Source organism: Narcine bancroftii, chromosome 8 (genome assembly GCF_036971445.1).
Source record: "Narcine bancroftii isolate sNarBan1 chromosome 8, sNarBan1.hap1, whole genome shotgun sequence".
NCBI classification, from domain to species: domain Eukaryota; kingdom Metazoa; phylum Chordata; class Chondrichthyes; order Torpediniformes; family Narcinidae; genus Narcine; species Narcine bancroftii.
In genome coordinates, this window is record NC_091476.1 from 26,265,099 (window position 1) to 26,286,856 (window position 21,758).

The following is a 21,758-nucleotide window of genomic DNA, read 5'->3' on the forward strand; positions in this document are numbered from 1 at the left end:
GTAGAAATGGAAGTAGAGGATTTAAAAGAGAAATTAGAAGAATCTAATAAAAAAGTTAGAGGCACATGAGCTGTTAGCTTAGAAGATAGATATAATGGAAAACTATAATAGAAGAAATAATATAAAGATAGTGGGCCTTAAGGAAGATGAAGAAGGAAAGAATATGAGAGAATTTATAAAAGATTGGATCCCCAGGGTCCTAGGAAGACCAGAATTACAGGAAGAAATGGAAATAGAGAGGGCACATAGAACACTAGCCCCGAAACCACAACCGCAGCAAAAACCAAGATCCATTTTAGTAAAATTCTTAAGATATACAACAAGAGAAAATATATTGGAGAAAGCAATGAAGAAAATAAGAGAAGACAAAAAGCCACTGGAATACAAAGGTCAAAAAAATTTTTTCTATCCAGACATAAGTTTTGAACTCCTGAAGAAGAGGAAGGAGTTCAATACAGCAAAAACGATCCTATGGAAAAAAGGATATAAATTGATGTTAAAGTACCCAGCGGTACTTAAAATAGTTATTCCAGGGCAACAAAACAGACTATTCTTGGATCCGGAGGAAGCACGAAAATTTGCAGAACAACTGCAAACAAGCAGAGAGATTAAGACATGTAATGAGAGTAAAAATGACCACGAACTATATGTATGTGTGTATATGGGTATATATATATATATATATAGATGTGTATGTATGTATATATGTGTATACATGTGTATCTAGAGGAAAATATATAGAGTATAGATAAGAATTAATAAGGAAATGAAAGGGAATAGAGGAAATAAGGAGGGAATTAAAAGAGTGACCTTTGTTATATATGAAAATTGAAATCTTTTCCGGCGGGGGGGCTGGGTGGGGAGGAGTTACGGTCACTGCAAAATCAGTTGACGCTTGCGAGTGAATTCGCAAATCCAAATGGAGAGGGGAGATGTGGTTGGCCGACAAGGGATAAAGGGCAACTCAGGAGGGGGAGGGGAGAATGGGGTTAAAGAAGTTTTAAATAGGAGAATAAGGAAAATGTTTGATGTTTTAGAAATGTTGTCTTATAAAGTGTTCAAAACAAGAAAGCAGAAATGGATAAGAAGGAAAGGTGATGATGAGGAAACGGAAAGGGAAGATAAAAAAAGTATGAAATTGCTACGTTGAACTATATGACTTTAAATATTAACGGAATACATAACCAAATCAAAAGGAAGAAACTGCTAAATTTACTGAAAAAAGAAAAAATTGATATAGCATTTGTGCAAGAAACACATTTAACTGAAATGGAGCATAAGAAATTAAAGAGAGATTGGGTAGGACATGTAACAGCAGCGTCGTATAATTCAAAAGCAAGAGGAGTAGCTATATTAATCAATAAAAATATACAAATTAAAATAGAAGATGAAATAATAGATCCAGCAGGGAGATATGTAATGATAAAATGTCAGATATATTCGGAGTTTTGGAATCTACTCAATGTATATTCACCTAACGAAGAAGATCAAAAGTTTATGCAAGATATTTTTTTGAAGATAGCAGACACGCAAAGGAACATATTAATAGGAAGGGATTTCAACCTTAATTTGGATTCAAATATGGATAAAACTGGGAAAAAAATTAACAGAAAGAACAAAGTAACCAAATTTATAATTAAATCGATGCAAGAAATGCAACTTTTGGATATATGGCGGAAACAACACCCAAAGGAAAAGGAATATTCATATTATTCGGGTAGACATAAAACATACTCAAGAATAGACCTATTTCTGTTATCAGCTCGTATGCAAGATAGAGTAAGAAAAACAGAATATAAAGCTAGAATATTATCGGACCATTCACCCTTGATATTGACAATAGAGTTAGAGGACATCCCTCCAAGAATGTATAGATGGAGATTAAACTCCATGCTACTTAAAAGGCAGGATTTTAGAGAATTTATTGAAAGACAAATTAAAATGTACTTTGAAATAAATACGGAATCAGTGAAAGATAAGTTTATACTATGGGATGCAATGAAAGCATTCATCAGAGGGCAAATAATAAGTTAGGTAACCAAGATGAAGAAGGACTACAATCAGGAAACAGAGCAGTTGGAAAGGGAAAGAGTAAATATAGAAAAATAATTAACAATGAAGGAAGACACAACTAAAAGAGAATTGGTAGATAAAAAAATAAAATATGAAACACTACAAACATATAAGGTGGAGAAGAACATAATGAAGACAAAACAGAAATATTATGAACTAGGGGAAAAAAATGCACAAAATTCTAGCATGGCAGCTTAAGACAGAACAAGCTAAGAAAATGGTATTGGCATCAAGGAAAAAAGACAAACAAATCACATATAATCCAACGGAGATTAATGAAAACTTTAGAGAATTCTATGAACAATTATACCAAACTGAAAACGAAGGGAAAGAAGGCAAAATAGATAAATTTTTAACTAAAATTGAACTACCAAAATTACAAATAGAGGAACAAAATAAATTAACAGAACCATTTGAAATAGTAGAAATACAAGAGATAATAAAAAAACTACCAAATAATAAAACACCAGGAGAGGATGGATTCCCAATAGAATTCTATAAAACATTTAAAGATTTATTAATTCCTCCCCTCCTGGAAGTAATCAACCAGATTGACAAAACACAAAGCTTACCAGAGTCATGTAAAACAGCAATAATTACAGTAATACCAAAGCAAGGGAAAGATCCACTCGCACCAGCGTCATATAGACCAATATCATTACTTAACACAGATTATAAGATAATAGCTAACCTATTAGCAAACAGATTAGCAGATTATGTACCTAAAATGGTAAATCTAGACCAAACTGGATTTATTAAAAAAAGACGGACAACAGACAATATTTGTAAATTTATTAACTTAATTCATGCAGTAGAAGGGAGTAAAGCGCCAACAGTAGCAGTTGCTTTAGACGCAGAGAAGGCCTTTGACAGAGTAGAATGGAATTATTTATTCAAAGAATTGCAAAAATTCAGTTTACCAGAGAAGTATATTAATTGGATTAAAGCATTATATAAGGGGCCATTGGCGAAAGTGACAGTAAAATGGATATATATCAAAGCAATTTAATTTAAGCAGATCAACAAGGCAGGGATGCCCACTATCATCCTTATTGTTCGCGTTAGCTGTAGAACCACTAGCAGAATTGATAAGAACAGAAAATAAAATAAAAGGGATAAAAATAAAAGAGAAGGAATATAAAATCAGTTTATTTGCAGATGATGTTATAGTATACTTAACAGAACCAGAACTATCAATAAAAGAATTATATAAGAAATTGAAGGAATATGGAGAAGTGTTGGGTTACAAGATTAACGTAAATAAAAGTGAAGCAATGCCAATGAATAACGCGGATTTCTCAAAATTTAAGAAGGAATCTCCATTCAGATGGCAAATGCAAGCAATAAGATACCTAGGTATACAAATAAATAAAAATCTCGGCCCATCTATATAAACTCAATTATTATCCACTAATGAAAAAATTACAGGACGATTTAGAGCATTGGAAAGATTTACCACTAACACTAATAGGAAGGATAAACTGTATTAAAATGAACATTTTCCCAAGGATACTATACCTATTTCAGGCATTGCCAATACACTTGACAGAGAAATTCTTCAAGGAGTTAAAGAAAATAATAAGGAAATTTTTACGGAAAGGGGGGAAACCGAGGATAGCACTAGATAAATTAACAGAATGGTATAAACAAGGAGGCTTACAACTGCCAAACTTTAAAAATTATTATAGAGCCGCACAATTAAGATACCTATCAGATTTTTATCAAACAAGGGAAAAGACAGATTGGACTAGATTAGAACTAGATAAAATAGGGGAAAAGATACCTGAACATATATTATATAAATGGGATGAAAAATTGGTACAACGTAGGAGTTCTCCAGTATTACATCATCTGCTCAATATTTGGAAGAAGATTCATGTAGAAAGGAATAAAACAAATTACCAATTACCAAAACTAATACTGACGCAAAATTAGTTACTCCCTTTTACCATAGATAACCTTTCCTTTAGAGAATGGGAGAAAAAAGGGATCAAAAGAAAGAAAATTGTTTTTCTGGAAATAGATTATTATCCTTTGAACAAATGAAGGATAAATATAATATAACTCAAGATACAGTGTTGGCATATTACCAACTGAGATCCTACTTGAAGGACAAATTAGGAAGTAGTCTGAGGTTACCAGAGGGAAGTAACTTTGAATATGTGATTACAGATACAATGATAATCAAAAAATTTATAACAAATACGTATATTAAACTGCAAGAAAAGGAGAATGAGGAAACAAATGGTAAAACTAAACAAAAATGGGAACAAGATTTAAATATAAAGATAAAGAAGGAAACATGGGAGAAGTTATGCTCTGGAACGATGAGAAATACAATAAACACGAGGTTACGTATGAAACAATATAACTGGATACACAGGCTATACATTACACCTCAAAAGTTAAATAAATGGGACCCAACAGTATCTGACAGATGTTTTCATTGTAAAAAAGAAATGGGAACAACAATTCATGCAATCTGGACATGTGAGAAAGTAGAAAAATTTTGGGAAGATCTAAATCAGATATTAAATAAAATTACAGAAAACAATATACCAAAAAACCCAGAGATCTTCCTCCAAAGTAACATAAAAAAAAAAAGAATTTGGACTTGATTTGGATGGTGCACAAAAAAGATTTCTTAAGATAGCTCTAGCCGTAGCAAAAAAATGTATTATGTCAACCTGGAAATTAGAAGATAATTTGAGAATACAACAATAGTATATAGAAATGAATAAATGTATTCCATTAGAAAAAATAACATATAATTTAAGAAATAATATTGAAATATTTGAACAAATATGGGAGCCATACATAAAACACAATAGAGAAAACCTACCGGGGACATCTACCACCTAAAATAACGAAAGGAGAAGGAAATGAAAAGAATTGACTCAGTGGAATTTCTTGTTTATTTTTATTGAATGACAACATTGTTTGACTGGTTTAATGTATCTTAGATTTTGTACTTTAAATGAATGGGGGGGAGGTAGGGAGGGTGGGATGGGAGGAGGGGGTGGGGGGAGAAAATGACACTGTATATATTTGAAAAGGAAAATGTATGTATCTTGGTCAATGTGGTTTATGGTGTGAAAAATAAAAAAATTAAAAAAAAAACAAAAAAAATGATGATTATAAAAGAGAAGTAAATTTAAATGGAAATCAGATGTGATTAAATATTTGGGAGTAGTAACAGACAACAATTTACAAAATCTGTATAAGCTTAATTATATTTTTCTGCTTTGTAAAATAGAACAGGACTTTAAAAATGGAAAGATTTGGCAACAACACCAATAGGAAGAGACTTCAATACTTGTTCCAATCATTACCTTTAGCTTTACCTAAGAATTTTTTTTCAAATTGTCAAACAATCAAGTAAGACAATTCCTATGGAATAACAAAGTGCCCTGAATTGCTTTGGAAAAACTAACCTGGGATTATAAATTAGGAGGGCTGAGACTTCCAGACTTTAGCTGTTGTGCCCAGATAATATTTTTTTAAAGACTTTATTTATAAATGGAGCATTAAATCAATAAAAAGGAAGAAAAGTAACCCTATCTTGATACATATGATGAAAATATAGTAGGCAATTAATGAATGTATTGGGAAAAAAAAGTGGGTATTTTGCTAAGAGCTCTGCATATGGGTAACAGAATTCTGTGTGTGGTTACAAAAGCGTAGAGCAGAATGTTATAAAGATGGTGTCTTGATGTCATTTCAACAAATGAGATGAACCTATGGCACCTAATGGAGCATTTCTATGTTTTTGTTATCTGAGAGCTTTCCTGAGGGAATGTTGGGGACAGGCATTGACTCCTCTGAGAGTTAGTGAAATGGAACAAATGCTTTGGATGGGTAATATGCATAAATTTATTACCAGAATATATTTTGCTCTTCAGTTAGAAAGTACAAAATCTGGTCTGCAGAGATCAAGGGAAAGGTAGGAGTCCAGGTTAGGTGTTGCAATATTAGAACATTCCTGGTTTGAATGGTGTGTGGATAGTTTAATTTCATCTATTAATGCGAGATATGGGCTGGCTCAATGTAATTTTTTACATCAGCTGCATCTCACTCCACAGAATTTGCACAAATCTAAGCCAGAAATACCATAATTGTGTTTTAGGTGTGAAATAGAGGAAGGAACATTATTTAATTCAACTTGGTCTTGTGTGAAGGTTAGAATTTTCTTAAGTATTAACAAGAATTACAAGGGTGACCTTCCCAGGTGATCCAGAACTTTATTTGTTAGGCATAAGAAATGATCTTAGAGTTTCAAATTTCATTTGTTAAAATTGCACTAGCAATGAGCAAAAAATGTATTGCAATCACATGGAAGTTGGACTCACCAGTTACCTTACAGTTAACAGCAAAGTGGATAGCAGAGATGGATAGTATATATACCAATGGAAAAAATAACATTCAATTTAAAGAATAATTACATACCTTAAAATATGGTGACTATATTTGGACCATATTGGTTCCCAACATTAATAATGCTGGTAAATTCAAAAATTTAATCTATGAGTTGACTTAAGAAAAGGGGGGAGGAAACAGGGAGAAAGAGAGACAGAAAGTGGTAGGGTTAGGGTTTTTGATTAAAAAAAAATCTTTTGCTTCATATAGTACAATAATTCTCTGAAATCCTCAGTTATCTGAATTTTATTTTTATATAAATTGGATAAATGAGGATATGTGAAACAAATCAGAAATCCTCATTTATCCAAGATATTTTTGGAGCCGAACTGACCGGGACCTCGGGCTCCCTGCGGCAGTGGCAGTGGGGACCTCGGGCTCCCGGCAGCGGCAGCAGTGACCTCGAGCTCCCGGCAGGAGCAGGTCCTGGATGGGGAGGTGTCGGTGATTGGCGGTAGCCAGCATTTTTTTTTGGAGAGAATTAAACACTAATTTAACATTTAAAGCCTCTTACCGTGTTGTTTAAACATTGATACAAATGATTTGCTGTTGCTACTGGGCTGTTTTTTTAAAAATGACCAGTTCTCTGAAAGAAATAACATTTATCTGCAATAGGGCTGGTCCCGATCATTTCAGATAATCGGAGTTGTATATGTTTATTGAAATGTTATAATTGTTAATTTTTTATGAAAAATAAAAGTATAAAGTAAAAAAAAATAACTGTTAGGTTTCCTCCCAGACCTTGCACAAATAGCATGTGCATCATAAGAGAGCCAGACATTAACATTGCGTATGGCTGTGTGAAGTTCTGTCGTCTGATGATGCTGTATTTTCTGTGTGTATAAGATTGGAGACAAGGTCTACACTGACCTTGTCTTGTCCTGAATCTATTTGATAATGCATGGCAGATTGATGTAAAATGAGCAGTCTTTGACTGCTTTTATTTTTGGTCGTGTGTGAAACTCAATCCTGCCGTGGAGTTGTCTCGGTTGCTATAAAATGGTGCAGAAACTAGGACAATTTACGGTAACACTCTGGGATCGGTATGGATCTCCATGTGGTTCTTGAACTCCACAATGACCAGATCAGTTTCTTAAGGAGATTACTGCATGCTGTGACTCTTGATGTCAACTTCTTCAGTTGGTCAGCATCAGAGGTGCCATCACCCCAAGTGTTCTCTCATCTTCTCATCTTCTGACCAGCTAAAAGTCCATCACTCACTTACAATAATATTAGGTAGGTATAATGTGCCAGTGTAGAGCTCGTCGAAAGAACCAAAGACTTGTTGATCCAAACCAAGGCTTTTATTAGCAAAAGACAGGAGCTCTTCACAGGTGGCTGACTAGTCCGGAATGATCTGACCTGGCTAGGGACACAACCCTTTAAGGCCCAGACAGTAGGCGTGGCTTAGCTCTCAGCCAATCGCTGTAAGCACAGTCTAGATACTGTAACTATATACACTATATACATTGGTGATAGATCTGTACTATCACAGCCAGAAGTATTTTGATTAATGGTACTATGTCTGGCTGTAGTTGGTCACTTTTATGCTGTTACCACAAGATAATGTATTCTTAGAATCCTATGTATAATTGCATTTTCAGGATTGTGCTTGAGACAGGTTATTGTTGTCAAACACTTCCCAGAGGCAGTCTGTTGACATGCATTCTCCAAGCTCTTTTTATCCTGAGCTGTTTGTCGTTGGATAGTAATGCTACTTATCTCTATTGCTAAGGCTTTTGAAGTTTTCATGAGCAAACCTGTGCTGCCAGAAGCTGGAGTCAGCCATTATTGATCAGTATTAGTGAGAGTACATGTCACTTTTACATGTCCAAAAACTGCCTGCTCTCAGAATACCAATACACATCTCCACTCTGTTTGTGTGACTAAACTTGAACTTCCTGGTGCCAACCAGTTGAACTTCCCTAGCTATTCCTACATTGACATGGTTGTCCTTGACTTCATCTGTTATCAGGATGAGGCCAAATATGAATTTGAGGAACAACAGATTATAATCCTCCTGGGCAGCCTTGAACCTCAAGGCATAAACATTGATTTTTCAAACTTTATGTAACTTACCACACATTTCTCATTTCACTATTTTCAATCTTATTTAGCTACTCTTGTACAGAAATAAATTTTTTCCCCTTCCCCTTTCTGCAGGGCAACAGCACTTGTAGCAGAGGTGAAAAGAATTGGTTTGTTCCTTTCAGGACTTAACTGGTGATCAATTTGTACTATTTAATTCTGCCAGATAATAGACATCATGGGTCTACAAGGAAGTTCATGATGAGGGAAAGCTGAAGTATTTGTGGATGATATTAAAAATGGAATTATTTTGTTGAGGTGTTGGAGCAAGCCAGGGACTGACCATTGAGGAATTTTGGTGGTACATAATGCTGTGGGAATGGAATGTGAAGATTTTTCAGGAGATTCTTTGCCTGTGCCTGAATAGACCCATGTGAATAATGTCCTATTCAGTTAGATGACTGTGAACAGGAGGCCCTCTCTGTGTCTAATTGTATCAAAAGCTGCTGACAGCTCTAGCAGCGAGGAGCAAGTTTACCATATTCACTGTTGCATGATGACATTGGTGGCTTTGGAAAGGGTAACTTTAGTACCGTGACAGAGCAAATGTTTTGATTGGAAGTACTTATTCAAGGAGGGGAGAGGGAAGGGGAATTGGGGCTTGATAGGTTTAGGTTACTGAAGGAAGAAATGATGGTCAGAGAAGAGAGACAATGAAGCCATTACTGAAATAGTGAACAAAGGGGGCAGAGCATGTAGGAAAGGTGGATGATCCCTAGTTTGGGAATAGAATTGAGAAGGCAGGCAACAGGACTTTTTAATTCAATTTTTAAAAATAAAAACACTTAAAATAAAAGAGGCAAGGAGAGCGTACAGATCCCTTGCCAATAGATGAGCTTGGAGAGACATGATGAGAGTGGAACTAGAAACATGCATGTTTCAAGGGATAACTGGCAGGAACCTTAAGAAACATTTGATTTGGTGGTTTGGGGAGGGGGAGAGCGGTATCAGCAGTGGATGCTGAATGGATATTTGCAATCTCTGACAATAATCCATGAGCACTCAGCAGGTTAGGGGAGATGCAGCCAGGGAAAGAGGTTTAAGACTAGTGGAGCAGAGAAGCCAGTAGTTATCTGTTTATTTCAATGTAATCTTGAAATAGTAGTTTTAGCTGAGGAGAACATGATTCAATAGAATTTTACTCATTTGTTTTGGTACCGGGGAATGTCAAATAAAATTAAGCAATATTTGAAGGAATTATTTTTAAAACTTTCAAACAGAAATAACCAATAGATATTTCTAAACCTAAGTGACTAAAGAGGAATTCAGCCCTCAGTCCTATGAATCACCAAAACTTGCTTATGCTGTTCTTACAAACTTTCTTTCATTTTCAATTTTTTATTGGTTTCTGAGAAAATAATATCAAAAACATCGATACATATGATATAAAGATCAGGTAAAAGTAAATTAAATTTACAGATAGTAAACAACAATAAACAAGATGCGTATGATTCATGTTATCGATTTTTTTTTAAAGTTTAAAAAACCTACAACTAATCTAATTTCTATCCCCAACCTATTATCTGAGCGATTGCAATCAGAACCAGGCATCAACTACTAATTTCAATACTAATAGTTCAGAAAATGAAGAAAAAGAGAGAAAAAAAATAAAAAAAATAAAGAGCAAACTTAATTGATCTATAAATTTTGAAAATAATTGAAAAAATAACCTCAAAGAAGAAAATAAATCCTCATTTTAGTAGTTCCTACAAATTTACTATAGAGGCCAGGGCATTAATCTGACAGTCAAATTGAAGAATAGAGACTTCAACTGATAAAGTATAGGCAAGCATAAAAGCAAAAGAATAATCATGCTCTTTATTCACAAACCTAGGGCAATGTCATGAACTTGTAATATTTCCTCCAGTAGGTTTAAATTGAGCTCTTCACAAACATTTTAAAACTACTAATTAGTGTGTGTACACCTTTAATGACAATATAATCATCTTCCCTGAAAATTTTATTTTAGGAGAATGGTGTAACATTTTCAAGGTGTTTTAATTTTTAATAGTTTTCTGTCACTCAATATTTCTTAGTATCTGTACATGGTTTAATGTGAATTAATTTGCCCTAATTTTCATTCTCTAATTTATTTCTGGATTCTTGAATCTCATTGTTCAAAGAGAGATCATGTCATTGCCCTGTGTTTGTGTCCCAAGGGGAAGGTTTCTGGCACTGCTATATTATCAAATCACACTTGGTGGGCAAAATTGCTTTCTGACTAATTAGTGACCATTTAATTCCCAACCGCCACAAATGCAGTTCCATGTTTTGTCTTGCACTGTATTTGGACTACACTTTTTTCTTGCTGTATGTGCCTGATTGTTCAGTGTAACCGCTGTTCCTCCCCATCATAATTCTGATCACCCTTTGTTGAGATTATAGCAGTAGGATGTCAGCATCTTTTGGGATATTCTTGATGTGACTTCAATATCCTTACAAATCAGAAATAAAATATTTACAGTGACTCATTTTGTTAAATACATTTAGAATTATTATAATCTTCTCTTGGGTCTCCATTTGTCAAATTTGTGAATGCCTAGATTTAATGGACATGTTATACCAAAGCTGATTTTTGTCACAGGATGAGTGAACATACTTGTGACATACTGACAAGGTGAATAGTGTTAAGGATGTACAATCCTTTATTCAAATCCTCAGGGAGGTTTATAAACTCTTAATGTTTCATTTTTGACTACTTTTAGCCATGAATAAGATTATCCAAGTTACCATTTGAAGTAACTTTTATTTACTTTATATTTTTATTTCCAACTTTCTTTTCAGCAGGTTTTAGATCTAAACAAAAAAGTTATTTAAATAGTAAAAATAATTACCTTTTTTTTCTTGATGAGCTGCAGAAGACTAATCCGTAGATTCCACACGAGTGGGCTTCACGTTACTTAAACATAAAGGGCATAAGATCTTTGCAGTGCTTGGAGTATATTTTTAGGGCCCTTCCTTGTGGTATGTTTCTCTGAGAATAGGGTGTGTCTCATGTGGAGCACAGTGGAGATTTTATAGACTTCAGTTCCTCTGTCTTGGGGCTGAGACAATTGACACCAATAGCTAAACAGTGCAGAACTGTTCAAGATAGGATGACTTTTCACCAGCGAGTGGCTTTTTCAAATGGGCTGCCTACAGTTGAATTTGACTTTGCCTGCAGCAACATTTAAATCAATCTGAATTAGATTTTAATTCACCATGTATTCTAATGAATTGTTCCCATGTCTAATTAAAGCTTTTAAAAATCTCTGCAGTTTCAAACTGCACTGAAAGGGGTGTACAGATTTTAGGCATAGAATGATAAGTTGTGAGCATTTCCCCAACCACTCCCTTCTCCACAACCACCCAAAAAAAACCTGACTTTAACAGACACTTTTTTTCTAATAATTAGGGCAAACCCTTTATGATTGTTGTGTTTAGAGACTTGAGTTTTTCCACCTCCACACTTTCTATCCAAAATTTTAGTATCTGTGGGGAGCTGAGTGTGGAAATGTAGGAATTGTTGCTGTAAGTCACACTGTACCACTAAAAACTGCTCTACTGAAAACAGTAGCATGGGTATTACAATGCACACTACTGGTATTAAAATGGCTGATATGAATCTTTTCTTACAAATGTAATAATGTACGGAAACAACTTAATTCCAAATCTAGTAGTAAACCTTTATACTGACTGTCCTGCAAATCCAGTCAATGTTCTAATCATCAAGTTGAGGACTAGAATAAAAATTAAATTCTTGTTCTTGTCTACTTTGCTCTTATTCAAAAAGGTGGATAGAACAATGTCTTCAGCATGAAGTACAAAGACATGTCATACACCATGGTCAGGACAAACAATGTACTTAATGTGATGCCAGCTTGGGATAATATGCTTTGAAACTTGGATATGGGTAGCTTTATCCAGTTGTAATTTGGAGGGAAATATAAAATCAAATAATGAAGTTGTAGAACTATACAGCTCAGAAATAAGGCCTTCAGCCTGATTTGTCAATGTCAATCAAGTCTATCTGAGCTAGTCCTATTTGCTTATGCTTTGGCTCTTATGCCCTATCTATCTATGTACCTGTTCAAATGTTGTTGAATGTAATACCACCTCTGGATCTTCCTCTGGCAGCTCAGCCTATCTGGACCACTCTGAGTTTAAAACAAAATGCCCCTTGAGTCCCTTGTTAATATTTCTCCTTCACCTTCAAGCTGCACCCTCGAGTTTTAGACTCTCTGGCCTTGAGAAAAGACTATGACATTTCACTTTTTTCTGTACCTTTTGTGATTTTAGAGCTGTACCTCTGTAAGGTCATCAGCTTCCCACACTCTGGGGGGGGAAAAATGCCATAATATGTTCAGTCTCATAACTCAAGCCAGTCCAGTCCCGGTAATTGTCGTGACTGAACCTTTTTGTACCCTTTCCAGCTTAATCACATCCTTCCTAGAGCACGAGGCCACAACTGTACATTGTATTTGAAATGTAGTCTTAACAACATATTAAACAGCTGTAACATGAAACCCTAACTCCTGTACTCAGTGCCTTGATTGAAGAAGACAAGTATGCCAAATGCCTCCTTCACCACCCTGTCTTCCTGTGTCACCACTTTCAGGGAACTATGTACCTGTATACCTAGGTCCCTCTGTTCCATAACACTCTCCAGGGCACTGTGTAGTGAAAATAAAAGGAGTTACTGGGCATTCAATTCATCTCGTACATGTGAAGCATCACCGAGTAACGCTCCTACATTATAATCAGAAAATTAAACAGGGCCATACATGCTTAAAACATTGAATCAAAGCTAGAGAAATTATGTGTTTCTAACTTAATAGGTCATTAAATTTCTATCTCAGGCGTTTGACATGTTGCTCTGAATAGCCCCGATACTAGTAAGTTGCATCAATGTTAAAGAATTTACATGTATGCTACATTCTAAATGCAGTATTATGTGACAATTACAGTATTACCTTTACTGTAATTCTTTCAAACATCAGTTTATATTTGCACTTTTATGATTAGAGTAATTTTGAATGTTTCCTCAATTTTACACATTTTTATCTCTACCTCAGTCCAGTAACCTTTCCACGGATTCAGGTGCTTCAGGGTAGCATGGTTAGCGGAGCAGTTAGCGCAACACTGTTACAGTGCCAGCAGTCAGGACTGGGGTTCAAATTCCACACTGTCTGTAAGGAGTTCTCCCCATGTCTGTGTTGGTTTTCTCTGGGTGCTCAAGTTTCCTTCCACTGTTCAAAACATACCAGGGATTGTAGGGCAATTGGGTGTCATGGACTCGTGGGCTGAAATGGCCCATTATATTTTAAATTCTCTAGGTTTTAAAGTGGATGGGGCTTCTCTGATGAATACATTTGTGCTCTTCAAGACAGGATAGGTTTGGGCCAGTGAGATCTACCTTTCAATTAAAGTGTGCTTAAAAGAATAAGAAATATAGGTAACAAGCAAGGGCGATGGACTTGAGTCATATTCTGGCATTAATAATTTTGTACTTCATTTCTCATTAGTTTTAAAAATATTGTGGAATAGTATGCTGTGTGTATTCTAAATGACCTATTTATAAAATTGAGGATGTTACATTTCTTATGCTCAGTGGATCTTGCAGAGCTCAACTTGACTATTGAATTGTAGAGGACTTCAAAATGGTCATGAGAGAGCTTATGTAATTTTTAAGAAATTTAGGCATACAGCATGGTAACAGGTCACTTTGGCCCACAAGTCCACTCCTGGTACGTTTTAAATGATGGGAGGAAATAGGAGTCCCTGGGGAAAACCTACGTAGACCTGGGGAGAACGTATAAAATCCTTACAGACAGTGTGGGATTCGAACTTTGGTCCCGATTGCTGGAGCTGTGTCAGCATTGCATTAACTGTGTAACCCTCTCTAATTGGCCCATTATTTCCCCACGTCAAGACGTCCATGCACATTGGCTCAGCTATCATTACAGTTAATCCAATGACATTCTCTCATCAACAGAATCATCTTAAACATCTATACAAAGTGATGCTCACTTGCCTTGTAAATAGAAGGGCATCATTTAATATTTGAACAAATCTCATTGCAAATAGAACCTAACTCCCTAACTTTGCTTCCATTAATACATATTTAATAGATAGATTGAGAGTAATTTTTTATGAATGTTTCTTTATAATAAATCAATGTTGCATAAAATTAATTTGTGAAAAACTTTTGTAGTTATCACAGTCATAGGATTAAGTTTATTTGTATTAGCACAAAGGGAACATTGTTAAAATGCTCTTATTTCATTACATAAAATCAGACATGCTTTATAACGCTAGTCACAGGACTATGTTTGAGAAACTTGTAACAAATGGGGTTTTGTAATATTGTTCTGCCAAAATTTAATTTCTATTTCATGTCTGAATTATTTGAATCTATGGATGCTCTATTTCAGTCATTCTCTAACCCTTTTTTGATCTGCTCCCCTTAGGACTCTACTCAAAGTTTATGGGCGCCCTCCCTGCGAAACAGTTAAGTTTAGTTTGTTTCTTCCATCCTATCGATTACAAAAAAATCATAAAAAATATTTATATTATGTGAGGTGAAAAGAAAACAGGGTTTTTACTCTGAGCGTAATTCCAGACAAACAGAAAAATAGGAAATCATTCTTATTGAACATGTAGGAAAGAAGAAAATATGAACATGTATATTACAAAAAAATTAATTAGAAGATTATTTGAGTGCAATTGCTTGTGTACAATGAATCATTAAGGAACCTTAAGCATAAACTCAAGGATGTGAAAACAATTTAAAAACCTTTAAAAAATAATTATTATAACATACAGTAAAATGAATATTTTAGTGAGATCCTTGAGCTTGATATTACTTTGATGCAAGTTTTCAAATTGGGTAATGATAGTCGAAGGTCACCTCGTGATATCAAGTCTGTTCCTGGATTTTGTTAAGTAAACTACCTTGTTGACTCCACATTCAACTAAGTATGTTGAAGAAAAGGCAATCAAAAATATTTCAGCCTTTTCCCATTGTTTTGGAAATCTATTCGGCAGATCACTCTTAACCCAAAAATCTTTTAAAAATTGATTGAACTTAACGGTGTGCAGTTATATCACTCTGAAGATTAATCAACCTCTCTTAAATTTCTGCATTAACATCCTCAAATGGATTTCATAACTAATGTGGGAAATTGAGGTTTAACAGGTCATTCAATCTTTCCTGCAAATCTGTGTCTATTTGCTTTAGGTGTTTGACAAAACAGTAATGTCATTGTCCTTCAGTGCCTCTGCATTTGTGTTCAGATTTGGAAATTGTAAATATCTCCAACATCTGATATTGCTCCTATAGACTTGGAGCTTTTTAAGGGAAGAAACTTCGGCATCACGTTTATCCTGTCAGGTCTTGTTCAAAAAATTGAGTTTGTCAAAGTTTTCTGTCAGATAAATATGCCTGCCTTTGCATCAACGAGTTTTTCACCAAGCTCATTATGAGAGAAAGAAAGCAATCATGTCCCAGAGTGCAACAAAACAATGAAGACAATTTCCTTTGGAAATGTTTGTAATTTTCCTCACACAATTAGAGGAATAGATGGTCTTGAAGGGGATGTTAGATCAGTAAAGGTAACTAAAATTTCCCATTCCCAATCAATGCCAATCTTTGATTATATTATCCAGATAACTCACACTCTCCCTAATATGGCAAAATCTGTGGATCCGACATCACCTCAGAATCCAAGTCTGGATCTTCAGATCTGTCAAGCCAAGAATGCAGCACCTTTCTGTTCTTGTCAATGGTCATCACACTATGTGCTTCTCAGCAGCCTGAAAGTAATAAACATACCAAACCAAATTTATGTATCACAAATACAATGCTGAAATTATGAGCCAACAATAGGAAAGTGGGGGGAGTTAGTGGGTCAGGCAGCATCAATGTATTGGGTCAGAAGATATTGAAAGACAATGAAAACACAAAAATCCTGGAGGGACTCAGAAGGTCACACAGCATCCATAGGAAGAAAATATATATAATTGACATTTTGGGCCTGAGCCTTTCTTCAAGATAGACTGGTGGGGTAGTAGGTGAGGATGAGGGGAATCATGTCCTTGTTGTGCATTGGATGGAGGGGGCCAGGGCAAATGTGTGGGTATTTGAAGGTTTGCAGATGTGGGCCAAGTTGATGTAGTTGAGAAAAAGCTACGTTTTTTTGAAGAAGGAGGACATCTCAGATCATCTGGCGTGGAAGACATCATTCTAGGAGCATATGCCAGCCATAGAGGAATTGCGAGAAAGGAATGGAATCCTTTCAGGGGACAGGGTGTGAAGAGATGCAATTGATGTTGCTGTGGAAGTTGGTGGATTTGTATAAAATGTCTGTTGAGAGTTTGCCTTCCAAGATGGAGAGAGAGAGAGATCAAGAAAGGGAAGAGTGTTTCTTGAGATACACCAAGTGACTTTGAGGTTGAAGTTGACAGCAAAGTGGATAAAGTCAATGAGCTCATCATAGGTGCATGAGACAGCAAAAACGTAGTCATCAATGAAGCAAAGGAATAGTTGAGGAGCCTTGCCTGCATAGGCTTATAGCATGGATTGCTGCACATAGCCAACAAAAAGGCAGGTGTACTTGGGGCCCATTCGGGTACCTATGACTATCCCTTTGACTTGAAGAATGTGGAATGAGAAATTATTGAGGGTGAGGACCAGTTCTGCCAGCTAGAGAAGGGTGGTGGTGGAAGGAGATTGGTTGAGTCTGTTGTCAAGGAAAAAATGAAGGGCTTTGAAGCCTTCAGTATGGAGGATGGAGGTACATAGCAATTTGTCTATGGCAAAGATGGGTGTTCAAGTTCAGAGAACTGGAAGTTGTTGAAGTGATGGAGGGCATGTGAAGTATTGTGGATGTAGATGGAGAGGGACTGGACCAGGGGGAACAAACAGAATAGATGTAAGCAGATAGCAGTTCAGTGGGGCAGGAATACATGGAGACAATGGGTCTAATGGGAAAATTGCATTTAAGGATTATGGGTAGGAACTAGAACCAGGCAGTGCTGGGTTGGGAAACGATAAGGTTGGAGATCAATGAAGGGAGGTGACCAGAATTGATGAGGTCAGAGATAGTACTTGAGATGATGGCTTGATTTTCTTTGGTGGGGTCCTGTTCAAGGGGTAAATGGCGGAGGTGTCCAAGAGTTGTCATCTAGCTTCAGCCAGATAGAGGTCAGTGCACCACCCTTGTCTGCAGGTTTGATCATGAGGTTTGGATTGTTTCTGAATAACTTAACCAAATTTAAAGATGTTTGCCACACATGACAGATAAAGTTGGGCTTTGTGGAAACATCTTTAATTTTACTGTGAAGAATAGCTCTGGCTTTCCCCTTGGCAGTCTGCCAGGATATCTGTGCAGAATTCTGCAATAGCTTCTCCTTCAGATTTTGCAGCCAACTCAACACACACAAAAGATTTGCATTGTGTTGAACTTTGTGGAAGATGTAATCCAGAGTTATAATGTGTCCAAGCTAAATGATATTGTGTGTTTTTAAAAAATTATATGATGAAAGACCTGGTAATGAAAATCCTAAAAGGGGTTGCAGGAAAGAATAGAAGCTTGAAGAACACATGGAAGCAAGAATATTCTTTTTTATACAAAAGAATATTTTTCTTAAAATTGGCATTGGCTACTGCATTACCTGTCCATTCAGTTACTTCTCCTCCTCGAAAGAAGTACATCAGCTAAAAGTGCTTTGCCGGTTTCAAGGGCTCCTTAAGTTTCTCATTATCCCCATGATTGATGGAATATCCAAACCTTTTTTAGAAGAATGTAGTTAAAATATATTAGATGGAAGGGATTGGAAGCAATGAACCACTATTCTCCCATTACATCTCCAGATGTTCAGACGTTCTGGGGTATGGCAGTGAGAATGCTGATTAACCAAAGGAACTTGTGTACAAAACAATATTTATTTATTTATACTGATGAAATACTTGTCCTGCATATGCATTATTTGTCTGTATGTTTGTTTCTCTGGTTGTGTGTCTGCATGTTTTGCACCGAGGACCAAAGAAGGCCTTCTCATTCAGTTATACTTGTACAATCAGATAACATAGTAAGGTATCCTTATTCCTATGCTCAATCAGATGAAATAAAAACACAAAGCTGAATAAACTCAGCAGGTGAAGCAGTGTCCTTAATATAGTGTTTTGGGTTTGAGCCCTTCATCAAGGCATGGAAAAATGTCAGCAGGCTTCCGAACAAAAGTGTGGGTGGGAGAAGGTTGGCCGCAAATGCAGGAGGTGATAAGTGGAGAAGGGAGGGAGAGGACAGCAGCAATCAAGGGGAGGAGGGATAGCTAGGTGAAGGGAGAGGGAAGGGAGGGAGGAGAACTGGGGAGGGGAAGTGGGAGGGGGAAGAAGAGAGCAGGTTAGCAGAGAGCGATCAAGGAAATTGACTTCTTTCTTGCCGTATAAGGACGGGGGGTGGGGGGGGGGCAGATAATGCTCTTCATTTCCGTTCTCAAAAAAAAAATCCCAACTATTTGATAAAGTGGGATAAAAATTGTGCATATAATCTAGATCACAGGGTGAAAATATTGGGATCTGGAATGATTTTGAATGTTGAGTTGTTTGTGTCCTATATGTTTATTCCATGATTTATGTGATTTGTCTTTGTAATATGATTATGTGATTGACTAAGTTTATGCAATTCACTTTCAAGAAAGTTAGGTGAATAGAAGTTAAGGTAAACTATGTTTTAAAATCATTAAGTTTATTTGTGTGGCTTGGAGTTGATGGTGTTTTTTGCTGTGCTTTAGGAAGTGCTGTTGAATTAACCTAAGTGGGCAATTATAGTTCATTTTTAAATACTGCAATGGAAGGAGTGAATGCTCAGAGTTACTTACTTTATCTTAGATAATATTATATTGAATTAAATTGTTTATTGTCACGTGCAAAATATTTTGTGTTGCGCACATACTTAAGTACAGCAGATAATAAGACAAATAAGCATGGTATGGGGGTATAGTAAGTCAAAGATTGCAGGCGTAGTGTTATAAATACAAAGTTCAGAATAGATTAAAAAGTAATTTGAGAGGTCTGTTCAAGAGAAATGAGTAACCATGGAAAGTTGGAAATGGGAAATGCACTTGGGGTGGCACGGTTGGCACAACACTTCTACAGCGCCAGTGATCAGGATCGGGGTTTGAATCCCATGCTGTCTGTAAGGAGTTGGTACATTCTTCTCATGCCTGCGTGCGTTTCCCCCAGAGGCTCCACATTCCTCCCACCATTCAATATGGGGGGTGTAGATTAATTGGGTATAAATTGGATGTCGTGGACTTGTAGGCCAAACTGGCCTGTTTCTGTGCTGTGTGTCTAAAATAAAATTACCCATGTTGACCACCTGAGATCCATGCCTCTATTAGAAAGATGACAAAAATATGGCAGGCTGTGTGGACTGCCTAAAGTCAAACTTCGAGTACACATGGAAGTTTTCTCATAATTGACCATAATTTTTATGTTGGCCAAGTGATAATTCATAGAAACATAGAAGATAGGAGCAGGAGTAGGTCATTCGGCCCTTCGAGCCTGCTCTGCCATTCAATGAGATCATGGCTGATCTTAAAGTTCAGTACCCCGTCCCCACCTTCTCTCTGTAACTCCTAATTCCCTTATACTGAAGAAATATATATAATTCCCTCTTAAATATATTCAATGAACCTGCCTCTACTGCCCTCTGTGGCAATGAATTCCACAGATTCACCACCCTCTGGGTAAAGAAATTCCTCCTCATCTCGGTCCTAAATGGTTTGCCTATTATCCTCAAACCATGGCCCCGGGTTCTGGACCCCCACCATTGGAAACCTCCCTTCTGCATCCATTCTGTCCAGTCCTGCCAGAATTTTATATGTCTCTATGAGATCCCCTCTCAATCTTCTAAACTCCAGCGAGTACAATCCTAAATTGTGCAATCTTTCCTCATAAGTTATTCCTGCCATTCCAGGTATCAGCCTGGTGAATCGCCTTTGCACTCCCTCCATTGCAAGAACATCCTTCCTTAGATAAGGTGACCAAAACTGCACGCAATACTCCAGGTGTGGTCTCACCAAGGCTCTGTACTGTTGCAGTAAGGTATCCTTATTCCTATGCTCAAGCCCTCTTGATATGAAGGCCAACATACCATTTGCCTTTTTAACTGCCTGCTATACCTGCATGCTCGCCTTCAGTGACTGGTGCACAAGAACTCCTAGGTCTCTCTGCACTTCCCTATCTCCCAATCTATTGCCATTCAAATAGTAATCTACCCTTCGGTTTGTATTTCCAAAGTGGATAACCTCACATTTATCCACATTGTAGTGCATTTGCCATGTATCTGCCCAGTCACCCAATTTATCCAAATCACACTGGAGCTTCCTGACCCCCTCTTCCGTGCACACAACCCCTCCTAGCTTAATGTCGTCTGCAAATTTGGAGATATTACATCCAATCCCCTCATCTAGATCATTAATGTAAATTGTGAACAGCTGGGGTCCCAGTACAGATCCCTGTGGCACCCACTGGTCACCGCCTGCCATTCAGAAAATGAGCCGTTTATCCCAACTCTTTGTCTTCTATCTGCCAGCCAGTTCTCAATCCACATCAATATCTTGCCCCCAATCCCATGAGCCTTGATTTTGCATGCCAGTCGTTTATGTGGGACCTTATCAAAGGCCTTTTGGAAGTCCAGGTACACCACATCCAGTGGCTCTCTCCCATCTATTTTACCTGTCACCATCTCAAAGAATTTCAATAGATTTGTCAAGCACGATTTACCTTTTGTAAATCCATGTTGACTCTGTCCGATCCCTTCTCTGCTAGTCATATGCTCCCCTATTACATCCTCAATAATGGATTCCATCATTTTTCCCACTACTGATGTAAGGCTCACTGGCCTATAATTCCCCATTTTTTCTCTACCCCCCTGTTTAAGTAGTGGGGTAACATTAGCTACCCTCTAATCCATGGGTACTGATCCTGAGTCTATCGAGTTCTGGAAAATAATTCTTAAAGCATCTGCTATCTGAATGTCCACTTCCTTAAGTACCCTAGGATATATATTATCAGGCCTTTGGGATTCATCGGCCTTCAATTTCCCCAAGACCATGTCCTTAGAGATACTGATTTCTTTCAGCTCCTCCCTTGCATTAGTCTATATGTTTCCCAACATCCTTGGGAGGTTATT

General features: G+C 36.7%; 2 protein-coding genes across 2 annotated transcripts in view; one reads left to right on the forward strand and one right to left on the reverse strand.

The window, feature by feature from the left end:
- polr1d (RNA polymerase I and III subunit D) overlaps positions 1-15,072 on the forward strand; it is a 63,223-nt gene extending 48,151 nt beyond the window's left edge. Inside the window, exon 7 of the transcript XR_011342976.1 lies at positions 15,027-15,072. The gene's annotated coding sequence lies outside the window, so the exon portion shown is untranslated. The remainder of the gene's footprint in view (positions 1-15,026) is intronic.
- The window catches only part of LOC138740524 (endothelin receptor type B-like), a 46,619-nt gene extending 30,257 nt beyond the window's left edge, over positions 1-16,362 (reverse strand). Inside the window, exon 1 of the mRNA XM_069893310.1 lies at positions 16,274-16,362. The gene's annotated coding sequence lies outside the window, so the exon portion shown is untranslated. The remainder of the gene's footprint in view (positions 1-16,273) is intronic.
- Positions 16,363-21,758: the final 5,396 nt, after the last annotated feature.